Genomic DNA, 13,925 nt, shown 5'->3' on the forward strand with positions numbered 1-13,925 from the left:
GGAGTGTTTATATTTTTCTCCTAAAATAGGCAAGCCATGCTGTGGCCCTGATGGCCGGGTGCAGGTTCGAGTGAAGGGTCGGCAAGCAGGGTCGGACTGGGGCCTCAAAATGTCTCGGACACCAATGAAAAATGGCCCACATTTGAAGAGGGCAATAAATTCCTTTTGTGACGTGACAGGCTGTTTGATAGTGCCATTAGGGGAAGCGATGGATATATGAATTGTGATGTAAATTGTGCATTTTAAAGAATTTTCCAGCAGAAGGCAGATTGTGAGGCGCGGCATCTCTTTGCAATGAAGGGTGCTGCTTGCCAATGTGTTGCTCGTTGCAAACCAAACAATTCTGTAAAGAGTCCTCAGTCCTTTGAGGAACAGAGTGCCGGTGCGAGCGGTGTGAGGTATTCCGAGCACTGGGACCTCTGCACGGGGAATAGGAACCAAACATTGACCTGAAAATGTTTTTCAAAGGGATATGATATGATGTGGCATTTATAACGCGCTGTACAGAAGTGTTTCTAGGCGCAACAAGACAATGAGGGGGAAAAAGGGAGGACAGAATAACGATTTTAGTAGGTCTTGTGTCATTCAGATTGCTCAAGTGCGGGGAAGACCCAAGGGGAAAAGTGCCAGGGCGGAGTGGAAGGGGGAAGTGCAGTTAACTCACAAGTGCAGCCAGCAGGTGGTTCATAAGTGCAGAGAGAAGGGACTGCAGGGTTGCAGATACAGACCCTTTAAGTGCTGGGGAGCCTGGAGGCAGTGCACGGCAACTGGACATGCAGGAGCCTGGGCCCGAGTTCAGAGGGTGACCAGCGTGTGGAGCAGTCAGGGGCATCAGTAGAGGAAGAGAGAAAGCAGAAGTGAAAAGGAAGGTCTTGAGTTGCTTCCGGAACCAGAGGTGGTTCTGCTCAAGTTAGAAAGAGACAGGGAGGCTGTTCCAGAGGGAGGCCCCAGCCGAGGAGAGAGATCTGCCCCCAACTCTCTGCTTGGAGAAGCACCTGACCCTCAGAGGGTTGGAAGTGGATGAGCAGAGACCTCGAGAAGGAAGATGTGGTTTGGAAGTGAAAGTTGGAGGTAGAGCGGTTAGAGGCCCCAGAAAGCCTTGTGGACAATGCAGAGGGTCTTGAAGTAGATCCTTGCATCCACAGGGAGCCAGTGAAGAGATTCAGAGCTGGAGAGAGGCAATCCCTGGGCTTGAGGCCAAGGTCAAGTCTTGCAGTCCTGTTCTGGATAAGTTGTAAAGGTCGAAGTGTAAAGGCAGGAAGATTTAGAAAGAGGCTGTTGCAGTAGTCCAGCCTAGAGAGGACCAGAGCTCTAGAGACAGTGAGCTTCTGCGGGAAGGAGATTAAAGGAAGAATACCTCTGAGGAGGTGTAGCTGATAGTTTGACTTCTTAGAGACGTCGGAGATGTGAGGAGAGAAGGAGAGGGTGGAGTTGAAGATGACACAAAGGTTCTTAACCTCACAGGAAGGAGCAGGAAGAGAGCCCAGAGTGGGCAGCCAGAGAGAGAGAGGAAAGGAGGGAGCGGGTGTCCCAATGAGGAGGATCTCAGTCTTACTTGGATTAAGGCAGCGATCATTGGCGGCACACCACTCCTGAATTGCGGCCTAGACAGTCTGGTATGAGAGAAGCAGAGGTGGCTGAGGGGAGCCTGAAAGAGAGCTGAGTGTTATCTGCATAACATTGAAAATTGGAGCAGAAAGTAGCGATGCAGTGGGCAAGAGGAGCCAGGTAGTGGTTGAAGAGCCAGGGAGAGAGGTTAGACCCCTGCGGAACACCACAAGTAGAGAGAGGGATGGAAGAGAAGAAAGACCCTAGTTGGACCTGAGAGGGTCAGTCGGTGAGAAAGGAGGTCAACCAGGCAAGGGCCTGATCAGTAACACCAAGGTTGTCCTACTAATCCTGTGTTAAAGAATGCTGTGCACAAACACAACTAGGGTTTGGGGGAAGGAAGTTCTCCTTTTAAGAAGATTTGGAAAAGTAGGTCCAAATAGCAGATTCTATAGCGCATTTGCCCTTATATAGGTATTAAAAAGTAGTTAAAAAAGAAAAAACGGGCAAAAACATGTGCTAACAGTGAGGACCAACATACTGGAAGATTTATGACAAATTATTTTCTTCAAAGTGATGGGGAGGATGAGAAGAGATGGAAGGAAGGGGTGGCCTGGATGGGAGCGAGGGTAAGAGGAGCAGAAAAACAGGGTGCACACACAAAAGAGGTCCATTGCAGAGAGGGCCACAGGGAACTCTCTGGAGTTCCCTATAGGCTAGTCCATCATTGGCCCACTGAAGATGAGTAATCAAGTATTTTGGCAGACCTGGGTCGACTCCATTAACTCTCTTCAGCCTCTAAGCCGCTAGCGCAGAAATGGCCAACATCCGTTGTGGCCTGTCTCAGTATTTGAGCGGTTTCTTTGTTTCCTGCCACCTAAAAAGCTTTCCCTAGATACTGTAGGATTGGCTTAATTTACTAATCTAAATCCAGTCCCTGAATATTTGGGGAACGTGCTGAATAGTGTGTCAGGAAAGGCGCATTGATGTAAACCGATGTTTGTGTATTGGATGGAAAGACGTGTCAGGTTGAATAGACCCCATTATTTTAGTCCAGCCTCGAAGTAACTTGTGCAGCGTTGGCCCACGTCCGCTGTGGCCTGTCTAGGTATATGAACATGTGTTTGCTAGCCCTCAAGCGCCTCCCGCAGGACTACACATTGTCAGCGATTTGAGAAAGTACAGAAGGTTTTCACTCATACATTATGCCAGGTTTCTGACTTAGGTGCAACCAGGCATGAAGGCCAATCGTCAGGCCCGGATGAAGATGTGTGGGGGCCCATTTCAACATGATGGTCGCCCCCACCTTTCTTACAGCAGAAAGCAGTCTGAGGCACCCGTGGGCGGCATACATTATAATGGAGATAAAGTTAAGGTTAATAGCTGCCAATAATCACGAGCCAGCCAGCAGGGAGCTGAAACACTGAATGCCCGCTGAATATCTATGAATCCGTCTTTGTAAGAAAGTGGCTGATGTGGAGGGACCAGTCTTGAAAGCCAACAAGGTGATAACACTTCTGTTTTCCCCAATGCCCCAACCAGGGACGTCATTTAGGGGTCGCCCTTGCTACCCCTGTGGTCTCCCTTGCTACCCCTAAATAAAAAAATACTTTTTTTGAAAAGTGTCCTTTTTTTTGTAATGCAAGCTCCTGGGCTGTGGCCAGCACCATGTGGCTCTTTACTTATGGAGTGGCTGGCTTTCTTGTTCAGTCCTCTTAAAAAAAGAAAAAAAAGAACAGGAGTGCAACAAGTCTAACACTTTAAGCACTGACCCTAAATCTGAAAGAATACGAATACCAAATAATGTGTCGTTCTGGAATTCTGTACAATAATTGCTAGACACGTTAAAAGTTTTTTCAGGCACACTTCAGGGGGTGAGTCACTGATTTAGTCTGTTCTAAAACACCTCAACTCAGCCTTTCTTCTTTCTGAGGTCGATAAATGAGTACCAACACAGGCAGGCTGATATTGTATGTATATTTGTTCTATGTAAAGCGCTTAAGTGTAAGTGCTATATAATAACATATTATCATTTGGCCTTGGACGTCTGCTTGAATTCAGTCATTTGGTAATACAGGCCTATACGCACTGATCTTAACGATACATATGGCGATCCATTCTTGTATGAAATGTACATCACATTATAGTGATATTGTAACCATATTTTTCGTAGTGTACAATGCTATGTGATGCCACTTCCTGTTTTGTCAAGGGGTGAAAGGTCATGTTCCATCACTTCCTGTGATATCACTTTGGGGTGGGGTCAAATGACATCACTTCCTGTGATGTCATCAATGGTCGTTTGATGCTACTTCTGCCATTTTGGTGAAATGACGTCCCTTGCCCCAATGAAAGGCTCCAGCAAACACAGCTTTTAAGGCGAGCTCTGCAAAGCGCACACTGTAAGCCCCAGAACGTAAATAACATATAAAGGGATATATTGCTGTGTTATTAGATTGCTGACTGGCATTATGGGGGCATTTGCTGGCCCCCCCTGAGGCTCGGGCCCCTTTCATTTGAAAAAGTTGAAAGGCCCTGATGCCTTCCCTGCCAATAGTCACATACCATATATGACTTGTGTAGACTGAGATCAGCCAGGTATCAATGTGTTGTAGAGATGTTTTCATTACTTCAGGAGGAGTCTTGTGCGCTGCCTGTGTTTTGAAAAGGTTGCATTGGCAAGTTGCAAATGCAGTTAGACAACAACCTGGGGGAGGAGCCTTTTCCATTCCCTAGACATTTGGGGGTAGTGCTGAAACCCCTTCAACTGCCCCAAAATGGCACCATGGAGACGGGCCGCCCTTGTATGTGACTAACCCTACCATGGCCTGGCTAACCTTTGGGAGAAACAGCCTTGATATGTGAAATGCATGATATTTCTGTTGATATGACAGTGCTCCAGGATGCACGGCCACCCTCACTGTGCAGGAGGCAGACTTCCAATTGTTTCGAAAAACGGTTGCTTTTATTGATAAATGTGTACTTTCTCCTTCATAAAATATCCTTCACCCCAATTCCAATCAACAGGCAAATTCCCCTCTCTCCCGTCCTCCTCCGAAAATGCTGTCGTGAAGTGACTGGCATTGGCCTCATGCTGAGGCGGTCACCTTCCTCCTTAGTCACTCCTGCACTGCTGGCGGTTCTTGGCATGTGGGGCACCCGACAATAATGTTTTGATGCTGTTTTGCCACCTGCGTCCCCTGCGTTGGCGTCTTTGTCACGGCCACTTCCTGCCATTCCGCCGCATCCTTATTGTTCCAGGAGGTGCAGAGTAAGCGGGAGTGTTTTTTCCTGTTCACTCACCAGCAGCTGCATGCAAGGAGGAGGCGGGGCCAAGGCCAGCCTGGAAAATCACTGCCCCTCCGTGTGGGCCCTGGGTCTGGCCCGGACCCCGGGGGCCCGTTCTTCGGCCTGGTGTGCCTATGTGCGGGACACAGATTCTAAAACATAACCTTGGGAGGGCTAAGAGTGAGACGAAACAAAGAAAAGGAAAACAAAGGGGCAACAAATGTACGATGAAGCATCGCGAGACAGAAAACAAGAAAGACCGAAAAGTGACAAAGGATGAACGAACGGGAAAGAAGCAGATAGCCAAATAAGGGGGAAAGAGAAAGAAAGAAAGGACAAGAAAAAGACAGATGCAAGAAATAGAAAGTGAGAAATGAAGCGAAAGGAGACGTAAAGAAGAGACGAATGAGCAGAATGATGGAAGTATTAGCAAGTAGAGTCGACATGTAAGGGGGTCCATTTCATAATGATGTTTAGGGGCCAATTTCCTACTGGGACAACCTGCCTGCTTGTGTTATCAGCGAGAATACACCAATGTGGTGTATTTTCAGGTATTCAAATTGCATAGCTCTCAACTCACCCGCTTTTGGCAGGTGTCACCCGCCTTCAAAACTGATGAATCACCCCTCCTATGCCCATTCACTTCTATGGGCCTCTCACCCGCCAAAAAAAAAATCGGGTGTTTTCACCCGCCTTGGTGACAAAAAAGGTTGGGACCTATGAAATTGAAACGGGCGGTGTGTGGAAAAATTGTAAATACATAGACAGGACTTCATTATGAGTTTTGTGGTAATTCCAAATGAATTAACGGCAAACTCGTTTACTGTTGCCCAGTGGCGTCACTAGAAATGTTTATTAGGGGGGTGCAAACCAAGGGGCACACATACAACAAGGGGATGTGGGGTGCTGGCACATCAAATATGGGTGAACAGGCCAAACTGGTTTTAGTACACCTATTTCTTACCAAGCTGGTTTAAAAAAATGTGTCATTAAGCATGTTCCGAGTAGGATTAAGACAATACATGTTTTGCATCAACTTAATATGCACCCTGAAAGGTTAACCCACATTCAACAGTTGCAAAAATGCCCTATGCACTCAGCAAGAAACTGCACTCTTAACTCAAGCAGACATCACACACCACAACTTAAAAAAGGTGTAGTTAAAAGTGGTATTTAGCATAAGAGACATCGCTTCCAGCTCAACTTTAAATAATAGCTAGTCAAAAAGAGACCGTTTAACAGAAGAGATATCACTCATACCTCAGTTTCAAATTCTATGTCAAGATCGGAGGCTCGGATTATGCTTTCTCTTCACTTTACTGTTCAGCAGCAAAGAAATAACCAATAAACATGTAACACAAAACTCATAAAAAACTACCATAACCTTAGAGTCTTTGTAGTTCATTTCTTATTGGTCCCCAAACTGACCATGTGATGTCTTTAACCAATGAACAAGTCCTTAGTCCTTAAAACCTCTTGTCCTCTTTCCATTCCTCCTCTTTCTTTGCTGCTCGGCAGCGAGTTAAGTGCCTTTTTTATTCCTTTCTTACTATTGTGAGAGTGTTTGTGTAGAGAGTGTTTATATTTGTATTATCACACGCACGCATACACGCACGTGCGATTTATACAAGGCGGAGCATATCCGCATTAGTTTCATTCGGTTCTTGGGAGTTGCGGCCACGACGGGGTTGGTGCACCGGCGGCCACAACTCCACAGACCCGACACAAAGGGCACTGCGACCACGATAGAGAGAGCGGGACGGGACCGCGTAGTTCCGGCGCTCTCTCCATTTCGAATTTCATTGCTGAAACGTTACGGAGTGAGTGATACGCGCATCTTTAAGCAGCAGCTTTCTTATCAGATCGGAAAGATCTATTATTATAAATTTCGTTCCGCTTCAGAACGCAACTTTCGATCAGAGCGCAGCGTTCTGTCAGGAACACGACAGCGCCCCTGCATGCCATTCTAAGGTACCGCACCATAATACGGGCACAGTCCCAAGTAAAACCTGACAATTGGCATATATATATTTATATATAATTACAAACCAGGTGATCAATACAAATATATATATACTTGTAGATATATATATTTATTATCTCTGTTTACAGAGGGTATACAAGAATGATCTTAAACCCTGGTATATATATATACATATACTATTGAATTCTCCAGGGTCTGTGAAACATGAGCTCCTCCAGTGATGAGGGGAAGGGTAGTGTTAGCGAAAAGAGGAGCCATACGGCGATGACTCAGGTCTTCCAAAAAGCCCTGGGGGCCTCGCTGGGACATGGACCACAGCAGATAGCTCTGACGGAGGACTGGCTCAAATTCTCACAGGGCCTGGAGGAAATCAAAGGGCTCAAGGCAAAGGAAAAATCTAAAGGGGGCAGAAAAGCAGCCCGCAGGGCAGAGGAAGCCCACACCCCTCCGGGCACACCACCAAAACAAAAGGGTGGTAACAGGAGAAGGAGAAGAGGAAAAGCGGGGCTTAGCAGGGGACAGGAAAGATCCTCAGATACCTCGGATGAAGGTGAAGAAGATTGGGGGAAGAATACTCAGAAGAGGAAGAAGTATTTTCTATATCCTCTTCTGAGGAAGAAGGCCACAAAGCGCCTAAGAAAAAGAAAAAAAGAGGAGACAGAGGAGGATGGTGCAGGGGACGACGACTTCGATCCGGAGGCACTAATTCACCCTAGATCCTCAGAATGGGAGCCGCCAAAAAAGAATAGCGGCCTATTTAAATAAGCCACTAGCCACTAGCCAAAGAGGCTAGAAGTAAGACGAGGGCGGAATGCCCCAGACCTCACCTCCCAGAGGGTGCAGCGGACACACCCGAAATAGACGAAAAAATTATAACCTTCATGAGCAAATACACGAAAGACGTGAGGAAGGGTCTGGATAGATCTTGGCGGTCATGCCAAGACAAGATGCTAGATATGACAGGACCCCTCTCAAAAATTCTCCAGATCGGAGAAGAGGCTCAAAGTAAAGGAGAGCCGATAGACCAGTCAATTCTAATCGGGTGGACCCAGAGGGCGATATGCAAGTTGGGAAACGCCAACCATGCCATCACCACTGAAAGGAGCAGCTCTTTGCTGGTGAAGATCGATCCTAAGCTGAGCGAGTTGGCCTCCTCGGAATCAGCGTCAACCGCGAAGGGTAAACTATTTGGGGACTCCTTTATCAAGGAGCTAACCAAACTTGCGAATTCCTATGCGGCTTTGGACAAGGCGCAAGCCTCTCTCAAGAGAGTGTTCGGGAGGAAAACTTTTGGACGGGCCAGCAGAGGCAGGGGTCGCTCAGCTGGCCGATTCCACTATAATCGATCCAATCAAGACAGAGCAGAGTGGCGAGAACAGGAGGATCGTAGACAAATGCCTTTCTTTCCATCAAGGAGTAAAGGAACAGGCAGAAACTGGCGACAAGGGGATCGTCAGCAGAACAACCCAGGTGAGAACAATCTACCCACACCTAAGCACCCCAGAAGTAGGGGGGAGGACAGCTCAATTTTTACAAAATTGGTTGACTATATCGGGAGATTCCTGGGTAATACGAACCGCACAAGGGTTTTAGATAGACTTTCTAGAGATACCACATCAGGGACACCCACGAAGGGGTCTAGAAATGAGCAGAGAGGACAAATTATTACTAGAAGGGGAATTGCGAGGGCTAGCAAGCAAAAGAGCTATAAGGCCAGTAACAGTTCAATCAAAGGGATACATAAGCAATATGTTTCTAGTAAAAGGGAAGCACAAGACAAGACCAATTATAAACCTGAGAGGCCTAAATGAATACGTGGTGTACAGACACTTCAAGATGGAGGGGATACACCTCTTAAGAGATACCTTAATTCAGGGAGACTGGCTAGCCAGGATAGATTTAAAAGATGCATACCTGACTATTCCCATAGCAGAGGAACACTGCAGATTTCTGAGATTCGTTTGGGAGGAAACAACATGGGAATTTCGATGCCACCCTTTGGCCTAGCATCAGCACCATGGTGTTTCACCAAGATGATGAAACCAGTTGTAACATACCTCAGAGGTCAAGGGATAAGACTTATAATTTATCTAGACGACATATGTCTGATGTGCCAAGAGAGAGAAACACTATTAGAGCGGCTACAGACAACTATAGAATTGTTAGAGAGTCTGGGGTTCCTAATAAATTGGGAGAAATCCAGTATAGTTCCCAACAGTCAATGGAATTCCTGGGGTTCATAGTGGACTCTATTCAAGGAACTCTCAGTCTACCCATTCCCAAGGTGAACGATATAAAAAAACAGCTAAGACATCCACTAGTGAAAGGGGAGCTAACCTGAGGGACATTGCAAGATTAGTGGGCCGCCTAGCGGCATCAATCCAAGCAATATTCCCAGGACCACTACATTACAGGGCACTCCAGAGGCTGAAGATCTATCACCTCAGGAAGGGCGCTTCTTACGAATCAAAGGTGGCCATTTCACAAGAAGTGAGGGAAGAGTTGGAATGGTGGTTAATCCACATGGATGCATGGAACGGAAGAGGGATATTTGGTTCCTCTCCAGACCTGGTCATCGAATCCGACGCCAACAGATGGGGCTGGGGAGCCCGATGTGAGAACCTGTCGACAGGGGGCAGGTGGTCGGCTCAGGAGACGACTCTCCATATCAACTGCCTGGAGCTGCTAGCAGGGTCCTTTGCAGTGAAGTGTTGGACTCAAGAGAGAGCACAATGTTGTGTCCTGCTAAAAATGGATAATGTATCAGCGGTCAGCTATATCAACAGACTGGGCGGGACAAGATCCAAGCTACTGGCAGAACTGGTAAAAGACTTCTGGGAACTCTGTCTGCAGAGGAGAGTCTTAGTGACGGCGGAATATCTGCCGGGCCATCAGAACGAAGTAGCCAATTGGAACTCCAGATACCTCAGAGATGCCAGCGATTGGAAGCCGGACGAAGGGGTGTTTCGAGAGCTGATGACTCGATGGGGACCATACCAGGTCGACTTGTTTGCATCAAGACTAAACAAGCAGTTACCCCGGTTCTTCAGCTGGAGACTGGACCCAGAAGCAGAGGCGACAGATGCCTTCCTGTAGTCATGGGGCCAACAGACAAACTATGCGTTTCCTCCATTCTCCATGATAGCGAGGATGCTAGCCCAGGTGAGACGCCAGAGAGCATCCCTATTACTAGTTACGCCGGACTGGAGGGGGCAGGTGTGGTTTCCCAGCCTGCTGGAATTATCAAACCACAACCCAGTGGCACTACCCAACGACGAATTCATTGTTCAAGACCCCAAAGATCTCAGCCATCCACTAGTGAGATCAGGAAGACTCAACCTGATAGCATGGGCGATTTCAGGAGATCTTGGGTTAGGCCAGGATTATTGAATGAGGCTGAAAACATCATTTGCGAATCCTGGGTTCCAGGGACACACAAGGCTTATAAATCAGCATGGGCTAGATGGAGTAGCTGGTGTCTGGAGAGGAATATTCATCCCGATGGAATGGATGTAGTACACATAGCTAATTTCTTAGCACAACTGGCAGCACAAGGAAAGGCATACAGAACTATTAACACGGCCAGGTCTGCGATATCGGCAGGACACCCTAGAGTAGAAAGATTAGCTATAGGAGAACACCCACTGATATGTAGATTGGTAAAGGGAGTAAAGATGATTAGACCACCTAGCGAGAAGTATAATCAATTATGGGACGTAGACAGAGTTTCGAGATTATTTCTATCATGGCTGGATAATCAAGATTTATCCAGGAAAGGATTTCAGGCAAGTTATCCATGCTCTTATGTCTTTTAGCCTGAAGAGATCCTCAGACGTTAGAGCACTGGAGGTCAACAGGAAAAGTGTATCTCCGAGCGGAGTGACTTTTCTCATAACGAAAAGGACCAAGACAGGTTTGAGTTCCATTTCTTATGAAGCCTTCCCGGGACAACCAAAATTATGTCCGGTCAGATGCTTAGCAGCGTATGAGGATATGACAAGGGAAGTAAGACCTCCGGGAGTGTCACAATTATTGATAGCAATTTGTAAACCATTTAAGGCCATTACACCAGCTACCATAGCCAGATGGCTTAGACGGGTGATGGTACAAGCGAGCATTGATATAGTGAAATATGGAGCCCATTCAACCAGAGGAGCAATGGCTACCAAAGCCTTTAACATAGGAGCTGGAGTAGAAGACATTATGAGGTCTGCAGATTGGTCGAATGAATCGACTTTTAAAACTTTCTATTTCAAACCTATGGAAAGTGCAACATCGTTAGTGGTGAGTAAGCTTTGAACAAGCATAATCCGAGCCTCCAGTCTTGACATAGAATTCAGATTTTCAACACATTCGTTCCAGAAAGTCATAATTCTATTAAAGACACAGAGGCGAAGGATTATCCCACCCTATCAATCGTATGAATGTAATGTATTATGAAATACTGAAATGTTTACAGGTTTACTATGATTAATGAACCCATGTTTTGATGAAGGCATCAAGATGATAATGATATGATATACTCAAGATGAAGGTTATTATTACTGTGTAGTTGAATTTACGATTGTCCCACCCTTTTTTCGGTTTATAGTCACCTTGCTTAATTTATTACTTCTATAGGGATGGCGGCAGACAAAAAGCAATCCGGGAATTGAACTAGGATTGGAATGGAACGGACAGAACTTAGAAAATGCACCAAACGCAACCTCGAGTGATCAAAGAAAGAGGAGGAATGGAAAGAGGACAAGAGGTTTTAAGGACTAAGGACTTGTTCATTGGTTAAAGACATCACATGGTCAGTTTGAGGACCAATATGAAATGAACTACAAAGACTCTAAAAACATGGCTATGGTAGTTTTTTATGAGTTTTGTGTTACATGTGTACTGGTTATTTCTTTGCTGCTGAACAGTAAAGTGAAGAGAAAGCATAATCCTTTGCCTCTGTGTCTTTAATAGAATTATGACTTTCTGGAACAAATGTGTTGAAAATCTGAATTATAGCCAAGCACAGTCTGTTTAACAGATAAAATATCACATAAAGACACTGAGTACGGGGGAAAGGAAGCACCTGCTTGCTTGGTTCTTTAGCAGTGTTTGCAGGAATCTCACTTTGTCCCCATAGAATTGTTTACAGTTTTCAGTTTTTGACTGTACACCCCAGTGGTGGCTCGTGAAACATTTTCATGATGCCTTTGCCCACAATATATCCCAAGTATACCAACATGTTCGAGCTGGTTGTGCCCATACATTTACATACTGGCTGCACCAACATCTGCCAATATTGCCATAAAAGAACATACTCATGTTTGCTAATGGCAGTAATGATACTATAAGAAAGCAGGTCCACACTTGTTCAGCCAATATATGGCAGTATCCCCACTTAGGAACACACTCCAGTTGGCTTTACCATTAAAATTCCATGCCACAGTTTGAAAACATGTCCAAACTGGCTGGCTACATCAAAATGCCAGTCTAGCCACGTAATGACAGCTTAATTATTGCCGCTTTTGTGTGAACTTATTGCAGAAAGACACACTGCAACATCTCATTGTGATTTGCCCTATGTTAATCGTGCAACAGAAAATTCATTTTGATAAGTTAATTACCATAAACCGTCCAGTAGACTCCGATGAACTGTGGCAGTTGATTTTTTTCTAGCACCAATTTAGCAATCAGAGTGGCAATAGTTTGGTTTTTAGACACAATACTTCCACAAGTTGTAAATCAGTAAATCAGGAAGATACTGTCTTATTAAATGAGGAAACAAATGTCCTGAACATATTTGCACAATACTCCGCCGTAATTGGTGTCAAATGTACCTCTTTTAGCTTTTTCTTTGGTTTTGTCACATTGCAAACATCATTTTATAAGTTTTACCAACACGTTTTTCTCTCCCCTTTTTCTTTCTTTCCTTTCATATTATGTGTTGTATTGATTTTGCATGTGTTCAGATATTTGGCTTGTAAATATGCAAATATTACTGGCATTTTATTATGTTTGGTATTTGAAAGGTTGATTTTTATCAACTAACCAAGTAAAAAAATAAAAATAAAAATAAAAAATAACACTTATCATGCTTGTGTTATCAAAGATGCCCAATACAAAATATCCTCCCACAGTAAGAAATGGCTAGACTGGCTACAATAAAATGCCAGTCCAACTACAACTACATACTAACATTTATCATGCTGGCTTTATCATAAATGCCCAATAAAAAATGACACGACTCCCCCATTACCCCCAGCACCTTGCAAGCACACAATGTGATTATGTGTGCATGTGAGGTGGTGGGCGGGTCCAATGGTCAGGCATGGTACTTTTTACTACGTATCTCTCATAAATGCCCAGTAAAAAAATATCATGCCTGCCCCTGGGCATCCCTGCACCTCATACAGGAGCTAATTTTGTCAGGGAGACTTTACATGGCCCATTGGACATGCGTGACTGGGGAACAGAGCTGTCAAATGGAAACTACATTTCCATTTGATCGTTCAAGAGATTCTAGGAGCGCTCCCTCAGCTGGCTCCTCGGGTCCTCCATAATGGGAGAGGGTGCTCGTGGGTCACCCCCTCTTACCAATTAAGGACGAGCCACCACTAGTGTTAGGATGGATTTCTAAACTCTGACCTGGTAGACAGAAGTTTAGGAGACCACACTGGGTTTAGTGAAACTGGGGAAGAACCTTCTGAACAAGCTCGACCAATCTAGTTAGCTTGGAAGGTGGTCAAGACTAAGTCTCAGGAGGGGTCAGACGTGATCGGAAGCCCACAATGAGCACGCACAGCAACAAACCACAAATTACTCTTAGACAAGTGTATATGAAAAAGATCTATACATTTATTGTCGACTGGACCAATAGACACAGATGACTTTAGCAATGCGAAAACAGTTATCATACAATATCCTTATACAATACAATATATATACATTACGTTTCCTAATGCACTACAGGGGTAAAATCTAGCCACAACCTGTAAAGGAGAGGGTTGAATTAACACAGTTTTAGCAATAGGCAATTCTTCGGAGTACGTTCCCTTACTTTCGAGTTCAGCCCTAAGAAGAGTGGAGCGTTGTGCTCAACAGTACAGTTGTACGTAAAACGCAC

The sequence above is a fragment of the Ambystoma mexicanum genome, chromosome 1p, assembly GCF_040938575.1.
Source record: "Ambystoma mexicanum isolate Mex_15411 chromosome 1p, UKY_AmexF1_1, whole genome shotgun sequence".
Taxonomy (NCBI): domain Eukaryota; kingdom Metazoa; phylum Chordata; class Amphibia; order Caudata; family Ambystomatidae; genus Ambystoma; species Ambystoma mexicanum.